We start from the raw sequence: 10,799 nt of genomic DNA on the forward strand, positions 1-10,799 counted from the left end.
ACGAGGAGGCTGGAAAACAACAGTAGCTATGGATTCTGGAGACCATCGGATGAGGGCAGTGAGTGGACATGGGTAAGAGAGGACAAGCGTGGAGTATCCTCGGAGCGGGACCAGAGAGCTAGAAACATAGTGAGGAGGAGGGATCCCTTGAGCATGTGATGCACTCGGGCTCGCTGACACATAACGTACAACGAAACAGTATATAAAGGAATTAAAGAGCACAACCTTAACACGCGCGTTTATATGATGCTGGCGTTTTGACACGTTGAACACAACAAGTATTACTTAGACAACTGGAAAAGCTGGGTGGACCTTCGGCAACAGTTCTAGAATTCGGTTTGAATCATACTTAAAGGACAGAAACAACTTTGCTTTCTATAGGGTATATTCACATCTGAGTGACAAATATGACATGTGGGGACCTCAGGCTCAAGTTGGGGCCTCTTCTCTTTAACGTCTACATGCTTCCACTGGCTCAGATAATGAAAAACAACAAATAACGTTACCATAGCTAATCGGATGACCATACCAATTTCACCAGGAGACTATCTCTCCAATTCAAACACTGAGCAAGTGAATTAAAAAATCATATGCTGGAGTGTCAGAACTTCTCCAATTAAAAAAGATAAAAACTGAGGTAACTGCGGCATGTTTGGAGCCAAGGCGGACACGTATACAAAGTATGCGCTGAGCTTCAGTCTAATGTCAAAACAACAGAATACACGCAGAAACTTAGTGTAGTCATGGACTCTGCCCTGAGTTTCAAACAGTCACATTACAAACAGTTACTAGATCAGACTACTATCACTAAAATAATATATCTAGGGATTAAAAGACTAATGTCACCAGCAGGATTGGAAAAAAACTTGTCCATGCATTTTATCTTCAGTAGACTGGACTACTGTAATGGTGTCTTTACAGGTCTCACTAAAAAATCTATTAGAAAGCTGCAGCTGATTCAGAACGCTGCTGCTCGAGTCCTCACTAACACTAAGAAAGTGGATCACATCACTCCTGTTCTGAAGTCTTTACACTGGCTTCCTGTGTGTCAAAGAATATATTTCAAAAATATTGCTGCTGGTTTATAAAGCTTTGAATGGTTTAGGCCCAAAATACATTTCTGATCTCCTGCTAAATTATAAACCATCCAGGTCTCTCAGGTCTTCAGGGACTGGTCAGCTGTCTGTCCCCAGAGTCAGAACTAAACATGGAGAAGTTCAGTTATTATGCTCCAAATAATCTGGAAGAAACTCCCAGAAACCTGCAGGTCCGCTGCAACTCTGACTACTTTTAAATCCAGGCTGAAGACTTTTCTTTTTGCCGCTGATTTTAATTGATATATTCATATCTTAAACTGCACTGTAACTTTTATTATCTTTGCTTTTTATTTTTGCTTTTAAATTAGTGTTTTTAAATGTCATTTTATATCAATGCTTTTGAATGTGTGTTTCTAGATATCATTTTATAATATGTTTCTTAATGCTCTTATTGTCGTTCATTTTTGTAAAGCACTTTGAATTGCCTTGTGTTGAAAGGTGCTATATAAATAAACTTGCCTTGGCTTAAACATCTACAGTAGCAAAATACATTCACATTAATTCAGCAGTAAAATGTACAGGGAACATTTTACTGCACAATAAATACTTTTACTATTTAGTATAAGTACATTTTGCTTTTAACACTTACCTACATACTTTACCCTTTTACTTAAGGAAGCTTTAGTATACAGTACTTTATACAAACTTTATATAAGGGTAATTTAACAATGTTTTTAAGTAATTCAATCAAAAACTTGGTCCACCACTGTTCATGTTGAGGGTGTAACACTGTCTTTCCGAATCCAATGATGTTCTTTGAAAACATAAACAAAGAAGTGGTGACGGCAGCCGTGACAACAGGAGGGCTGCTGTTATCAAACCCCCCCGCCCTTTGCTGATGGCCACCTTCGATGTCTGGTGTCATGGCAAATGTTGTCTCTGGAAGACACAAACAGGAAACAGCAGAAAACCAATTCAATCAGGAGAGACGTTGATGTATGAAATACATATTTATTACTGGGACACATGAAATAATGATTGCCAGAATTGAGACAGGAGAATGGAATGGTGTTTGGCGATTAGGCCCCAGTTTGCAGGATTATCATTCAGGAGGGGAAAAACCGCTCCGATGAACCCCCTGGGGTCTAGACACTGGTGGTGGTGATAAGTAGGTGGGACCGGTCTTAAGGGAGAAGGATTGGCTTGGTCATGTGGGAGGTGAAAGGGGTGGAGGAGGGTTGCGTATTGTCACCTGGAATGACAGCTGACAAGAGGGAAGAGCAGATATAAAGGGATTAGCGGGTGCAACGATAGGCTTGTGAGAATGGAGAGAGGAGTGATTGGTTAGCTGGGGAGTGACGCCCCCGATCACTTAATGAGGGAGGAGAGGGTAAAGAAGTGACGTGTAATAAGAATGAAGAGCTGATAATGATCTCAATTAACTGCTTTGTGAAACTCAAAGAAAGTTTGTCCGGCTTTTATTTCACAGAGTCTGAATACCTATTCTTTGAGGGGCTCATTATATATCAGGACAGGTGTGTGTGCATGTGAGAGTGTGTGTCACTGTTGATAAACGTCGGCCCTGTCTGGCACCGAAAACGAATCGTCTGGAAAGCCATCTGTCTGTCCGTCAGTCATGTTTTCTCGTCTGTGTAAAGCACCAAAAATAATCAAAAGACTCGTTCCTCGGCTGAGCGAGGTCGAACCCCATCATCATGCTTCAAGTTTTTCCTTTAAAGAGGAAGAAAAAGCATTTGCTTTTTTCTTGGTTGATTTGGAACTAACAGGAAAGAAAATGGCAGTAGAAAGATTAAAGTGACTTGGCATTCAGTAAGTTGCATGGGGATTTATCCAGGTAGTGTTTTGTCCACTAACAGCGTTTGTTTTCTCATCCCGCTCTGAGACAAGAAACCATGAATGTCAAGGAAAACCTTTGCATCCTTATCTGTAAACCTGATTTCTCTTGCAGCATTTACTCAAAGTACTTTTCTCTGATTAATATATAATAATAGCTTCTTATGTGCCTCATAAATTAAACAGAATAGGAATACAAATAAGTCTTCCCCATTTGATTTGATTTTTTTTGCAGACGAGCAGGAATAGTTTTCCCTAAAAAGTATAACGAATACTTTAATGGTCTCTGCTAAGATGTATGCCAAGAGAAGATTAAGAAAAAAAAAACTTTGAAATTAAGAAAGGTTGGCTGGCAATAACTGATAAAACTTACAATTACAAATATATTATATTTAATCATCTCATACATACTGCTGCTACTAATCATAAGAAAGTGTAAGCGTAACAAATCCCCCTGCGGTGATCTTTGCTATGCTTACAGAGAATATTGTTTCCTGCCCCAAACCTGTGCCAAACATACTGCTGAGAAGAAAAGCAAAGGTAAGAGGCAAAGACATAAAAGGTGCACTTGCAGAGTGAACAAAACAAAATGTGATGATTTCCTTTGTCATTCCTCTCTAGTCTGCTAGAATAAAAATGGTGTTGGAGAGGAAGTCACAAGGAATGAGAGGAGGATAATTAGAGAGTATCTGACAATACGCTGTGTGTCACCAACCAGGCTGACATTTTACAGACATGTTGCTGACATATTTTGTCAATGGTGTCAAACTTGCAGTGTTGTAATGTGTCAATGAGATGACAGATTACAGAAGAGACTGAGAAAAAGACAAAAAGTGCTTCTTTCTTCTCTCTTCGTTCGTGAGTCATGTGTGGGTTTAGAGCCCTCATGCTCTGATCACATTGTTGGCAGGTTTCTGTGTCAGATCAGTGGACTGCAGGCTGAGGTCTGACCAGACCCGACACAGACCTGACACAGAGATCTTCCTGAATCCAAGAATTGAGGTTAATGTCGGGAGTCTAGATTTATGCAGACTTGAGGGTATTTCTAGGTATTTCACTTTCAATTTCCTATTCAATGATAAACAACCCCAGCCCCCTTTAGACACCGTTTGAACGTTTCAGTTGTACCTGGCCTGTGTGCTCTTTACAAAAATGACTGCAAGTGATATACAGCATCTTAAGTCTATCCATAGATACATATATCACTTTTGTTTAAGTAGGAATATGTGTCAAATTGTCATGGTGCTACTGTACTGGAGGCCAAATGAGGGCATGCTGATTTGGAAGCACAATTCACCTTAAAATAAAGCAACATTAGGAACAAATAAACGTCCAATATACAGTCTTTACCGGTCCAGTGTACGAGCTTAAACGGGTTTGATTTTATGAAAACAGGCTGAACCAGCATTTGTCATTTTTACCTGTGGCAAATATAAAATAAAGACTACATGGACCGCCGTATAGCATGGCAGTCGATGTACTGGGGCTCATTCCCTCAGACCCTTGATGCATGTCATACCTTTTATCTCCCGCTTTAAAATCTATCAATAAAAAGTGTAGGTCTCAAGTATGGGGACTAAGAGCTGATATTTTACAAATAGTATTTTGATATCAATGTCTGTGTCTATGCGTGCATCGGAACAAAAAAGTACATGAAGTCATTAGAGCTCCTCTCGAGGAGGATGGGTTGAGGGTTGGGTTAATATAAGTCAATGTGTGACTTTGACACCTGTGTCTGCTGTCCATTTTTTTTTAAAACTGTGACCGACCACATTCAATTGGAATCAAGTAGATTTGCCGGATCAGATTTTCTTTTGTGTGTTTTTTTCTGTACGACTTTGTCTAAAGGCCAAGTGATAGTCCATTTTCAAATTAGGCAACCTCATGGCTGCATCCCAGAGACTCCCACATTTCTCTTAAAGAATTGTGTGTCTTTAGTTTTTGTATTCTTGACACAGTGAATTTTTAAATAGGGATAATGGCTTACAGCTCCGCAAGGGGGGTTTCTCGCACTAACAAACACTTAAGTCTTACATCCCGCTGGGTCTATGCATGCTTACCAAAACAACATGTGGAGAGCCTGTGATTCTGCAGATAATTAACCTGCTGGTGTAAAATGCCTGAAATCATCCAGGGCTCCTTTAACAGGCGAGTTGGCTTGCTGACAGATAGGCAGATGTTCAAAAAGAGTGTGCATTCTTCTTTTGTGAGGAGGGGTCTGCTGTGTTTGGACGCTTTTAAAGCAGACACGGTGTGATAGAGATTAGGAGCAAGCTGTTCAACCGGTGTGTAGTGGGTCGGTCGGGCAGGCAATCAGGGGACAGAATTTACATTTCATAGCCAAGGAGGCAGAGGGACGAGAGGGAACATCAGGCACGGCCATTTAGGCTCATACTTCATACATAAGTCAGGCCGGAGAGGAGAGGCTCTGTGAGAATATTGATTCAAACGAGAGAAAGTCTCAGGAGAGCAATGCTGAAGACAGTTTTTATAACAAGAGTGGAGTGAGCCTCTTAATCACAGATTGACTTATTTATATTTGGTCTTTATCTGGCATGAAACACCCTGTTGTCCACACTTCCTGATTGTTAATGAAAAGAGCTGAACTTTGTATCTGAGTTACTCAGATACAACAGCAACCTTTCCCAAGCTTGTTTTGGTAAATGTAGTACATTTCTTAATTTTGTGGGGAAAACAAAAAATATACTTTTACTATAAGACGTTACAGTTGATTAGGAAGAGTACATTAAGTAGTCTGCTGAAAAAAAACATAAAAAATTCCATCAGTCTTGAATACCTAACTAGGATGAAGCTGGCACACTGTATAACGTGCTCCAAACACTTTGAAAAAAGAGTGTGGTCTCGTGTACACAGCGATAAACACTTTATAGCTTTAGTAATGACTTTGGCCCTGTCTGAATCTGCAGCAGGAGGCAGTCTGAGTGCTGTGAGGAGAAGCAATAACCTTCCAGTCTGTTTTTTTTTGGCTCCGCTAATTGACACATTCAGCTGATGCCGTTATAAATTAAATGTTTGTAGTGTATCCACAGAGTTACCGGACTTAAGTTTAACAGTGTCGGCATACAGTTTGGCAAACTGTTGTCCATTGAGCTTAATTAGACCTCTTGTACTGACTCCATACAATCTAAATTCAATCTAATCCAAACCAGCTGCGACCACAGCTGTGTGTGTCTACTTGGTCATTTATTTAACCACACACAACTTCACAACATCTTAACCTGTTCCCCTGGTCGCTTCTAAAAAAACAGCCAACTGAAACCTCACAGCTGGACAAAAACATGCATAATAAAATCGAAATAACGCTTATGCGAACTAGGGCTGCACGATATATCGTGTCGTGACGATAATAATAATACTTTTTTTTTTTTTTTTAGGGAAATTTACTCAAACACGTCATGTTACAATTGTTTTGCTGCTTGCTAGAAAAGGAAAACTTGCGCGGCTCTCATGTCAGGGGTACTTGAGTGAGTGACATGCAGGCTCTGCATGCACAGCAAGCCACCAATCACAATCAAATCTCCAAAGCAAACAGACCCGGTGATTAAAGGTAAAAACACTGAATAAAGTAGTTTCATGTGTTTCTCCAGGGCAGTTTGGCGCTGCTAACCGAGCTAGCTCAGCTTGTTGCTCTGATAACTGAAGATCCAGACATCCGTGACTAAAATCCTTCATCCGGTTAAATGTAGTTAAAAAAATACCAATTGTATAGCATTAAAGTTCAAGAAAGGATGGTTTGCGGGGGAATTTTTTTTCTTTTCTTCAATTCCTGTATGTTTTCATATCGCAATATATATCGCAGGGGGAAAAAATCGCAATGTCAGTTTTTTCGAATATCGTGCAGCCCTAATACGAACACATGTCAGCGGTTTCACTACTCTGTTTCCAGGCAAACCTCTGTGACTCAATTATTTTAAGTTGTACTGACATTCTGCCCCTGTCTGAGGTTTTTTCAGAGGGTTTCAGCCTCTGCCATTATAACCCTGTCACTGAAATCTCCACAGGTTAAAAATACCTGGAACATGAATACTTTATAACAAGACAAGGCATGGAGAGGCTCATTATTAGCTCGTCTCTCTTTCTCCCTCTCACTGTCCTCCAACTCAAATCTACCTCTGACAAGGTAATATCAGCTCCGGGATGAGGGAGTTGAAAAAGTTATAAATGAAAGGACATCAGTCTTATCTCTGTTACAAAAGAGAAGAATAATCTGAACATTTGATCAAAAAAAAGAGAAGAAAAATCTAAGTAAATTAATTTCCCTTTCTTTCCCATCAGATAGAAAGCGTTGGGGATGTTTTTGATATATAGCTGATTCCTTTGTAAAGAACAGTGAGCTTCTCTGTGTTGCTCTGACTGTAAATGAATGGCTAATTAGGCCACTTGTGGTGACTGAAAGGGAAATTTGCCTGACTGAACAACCTTACTGAGACACATACGTGCGTCTTCAGGCACACACACAAAGGGATGCTTCAGCCGTCAATCACAAGTAAGCCACTTCTTTGCACCGTTGTCACCACGGCAACATGGGAGTCTCTTTGCAGTGAGGGCTAAGCGTTCAGCTGAGATGCGTGTGTGTGTGTGGTGTTCATTCTCTTGTTTTCCCTCTCTCCTTTAGCAAATTCAAAATAATTGTGCATGTGCCTCTGAGCTGGACCTCCGATCTAAACTGCAGATATCAAGGTTGTCATCAATGGTTTATTCCTTCTTACTCATGCAGAGTTAGCAAGTAGGAAACAGGGGGCAAAGAAAGATTGCAAATTACATCAGCGCTCATCTTAGTGTATAATTTAAATTTCAACATGTATGCTTTACACTGGAGACAACCACTGTTGACGTGTTTTGAAAATAATGAATGGCCGACTGCATTGATTTTTTCCCCCGTGGGCCGTGTGTGGAGAGTGTGTACATATTGGTTATTTAAAGCCAGCATCTGATACTGGACTGAAGTGCCGGAACGAAGCGTAGTCGGAGCATCCTCTGGGGACGGCCCTCTCATTGCTCCGCCTAACGCAACCAGGCTAAAGATCGAAGGACCAATCAATGCCTTGCTGCCACAAACCGACCCATGACCCGCAGCACAATGCGATGCTCGGAGGATAATCACTCCGCTCTGCAGGGACAGCTGGTGTCAGGTTTTTTTTAAAGAATGAGGTCCATCTAAAGATCAAAGAGAAGTGGTACAAACCTCGCACAATTACCTCATTTCAAACGACAAAAAAATCAATAGCTGTGAGCTCCATACATCACTCAGACACCTACAAGGTACTATTTTCTTTGAAGACATTAATTTACTCTGTACAAACTGAAAATGTGTAACGCATCTCTTCATTAGGGCTTTTTGTATGATCAAACACCAGGGAATAGCAGTGTGTCCATAACAAAAAAGCAGCTATATGTAACTGAGAGAATCACACGTTTGAACAATTTGGTTGATTGTAAACTTAGAAAACACCAAAAGCTGTATAAAAGGATTGTTTTATCTCATTAATTTGAATTTGAGCCTGTTTATCAAAGGCTTGCATTTCTGTAAAATAACGAATCTGAGTTCTAAAGCAACTGTTGAAGGTTTGGTTAGTGATAAAAGACCAAACCTACGGTAAAATAAAACCACATTTAGGATGCGCGCACGCACGCACGCACGCGCGCGCGCACACACACACACACACACACACACACACACACACACACACACACACACACACACACACACACACACACACACACACACTGTGTGCTTGTCCAGAAGTCAAAGCATGTAATGGACAGCTTCTTGTCTGGAGTTATTACATTATTACAATAATCTGAAGGTTTCCTCTTCTCTGAATGAAAACATGGAGTCTCAAACCTGTACACATTTAGAATAGTTTCCTTTATGCAGCATTTATCCATTCGAAATGTATTTCTTTTTGGTTTCATTTGGCTGTTTAACGGCTGCACACTCCTGGCTACAATGTGCCTGATAAGCACTTTTTCTCCACGGACGTATCGTTTGTCTGACACCACCTCTTCTGTGAAATTGTACTTGTCACACGCAGGCGTGAACATTGACGATATATGATTACACAAAATCAAACGCACATGCATTTCAACATCACTTGACTGCAACAGAGAGCGCTGCCCCCGCCCTCACTCGCCTTGTTTCCCACTTTTCATTTAATCACTTCACAGCACTCAGCAAAATCTGAATAACTTTTTCTGAGACCTTATTTGCAATCCATCTTTAGACACTAAAAAGTCTTCTACTTTATAATCACACTCTCTGTAAGCCTTTGAATCATGCTCCTGCATCCCACTGTATTGTACTGATGAAGATGAGGGGGTGACAGTGATGTGGGCAGTGAGTGAAAGCCTATAAAAAAAGACCCGATCATTACGTGCAGCCGTTCTGTCGTTCCATTAGAAAGAACAAAATGACCCTGATCACCCTGTCTTCCCTACATAGACATGATTGGGTTTTCAGGGGAAAATGTCTTAGGACCTTAATTGCATTTGTTCAGTCCAGCCCAGTGCTGTTCACCCCCCCACCCCCCTCCCCTTGCAGCGTACAGTCTTTGTCGGCTCCACTGGGAATGATAATTCCTGTTGTCACACACTAATGGTCATTGCTTCATAACTGCATCGCTGCCATGAAGAATAATGACATTAATTTGGTGGCAATGGGAATCGTCAACTTATATATGAGGACAATTTCTTGGGACGTAAGTAGGGTGAGGTTGTGAAATTATTAAGGAAATACAGAATTAATCATTGGATCGCCTTATTGCTTTTGCCTTTTGGTAAGACTTGACACCCAGGTGTGTTTAATCACTTCAATTAAAGTGCTGCTGCTGCAACTTAATCATTTTTTACCAATTTGGGATCAATAGGTATTTATACTGTATATCATCTATCTATCTAAAATAACAGAATCTTTCTTTGTGAGGTCGCCAGGGTAAACGCTAGCTGAAACTGTTTAATTTACTTCCCACATCTTCATGAATTATTGGCTGTCAAGAAATAGATTTGGTTTTATGAGCCAAACCAAACATTGTAGGTGACAATACTTATGCGTCCGCGAATCCCATTACCTGCGCAAATAACTGCCTCAAATGGCAACATGCGTGTGATATTGACACAGTGTTGTCCACATATGAAAGTAACACTCTCCATATTAACTTATAATGATGTTTGGGGGAGGGATTCATCACAATTGCTTGTTTAGAGACAAACCAGATCACCCACCAACCTCTTGTCAGAATGTTTGGCATGATTGATGCAAACATTTAATGCCTTTGTTTAGTGTATTTGAATCCATCACATGAAAAGCTATGTATCGAAATGTAATTACTGGTTGAAGCTGTTAAGAGGTGCTTTACTGGCACATTATGGTTTTCTTAAGCATGATCATTTTTGCGTCTTAATGTGTAATCGATGTTGGGTACCATCATCATACATACCTCAGTGTTTCCCCTAGGTTTACTGCCTTGGCAGGGTGCTGCTCGGGTACCAATTTTTTTTATCCTCTGGAGCAGAGAGAGGAGCTGTGGATTATTGTTATTGATATCGTACAGTAACAAAGTATTTGTACATTAAAAAGTAATAAAGTACAGTGTTACACTGTACTGTATTACTTTAATTCAAACTGTATTCCCTTCTTATCATGTAGCCTACACTTCTTCCTTTCATATTGCTGGAGGCGGCCGTAAATCGGCCGGGTCAACGTGGGGAGGCTGTGTTAGAGGCGTAAATTTGTACATTGAGAGAGTCGGTTAGCCATGGAGGCTCGTTGGCGGTCGGTGACGAGACAACGATTGACAATGGCTGGAGTTTGGTTAGTGCGAGTTATACTAGTGTATTGTGCTTAACGAGAAGGTATAGTATCTGTAGTCGTACCTCCACCCGTCCGAC

The sequence above is a fragment of the Notothenia coriiceps genome, unplaced genomic scaffold, assembly GCF_000735185.1.
Source record: "Notothenia coriiceps isolate Sejong01 unplaced genomic scaffold, NC01 NC01_scaffold00011603, whole genome shotgun sequence".
NCBI classification, from domain to species: domain Eukaryota; kingdom Metazoa; phylum Chordata; class Actinopteri; order Perciformes; family Nototheniidae; genus Notothenia; species Notothenia coriiceps.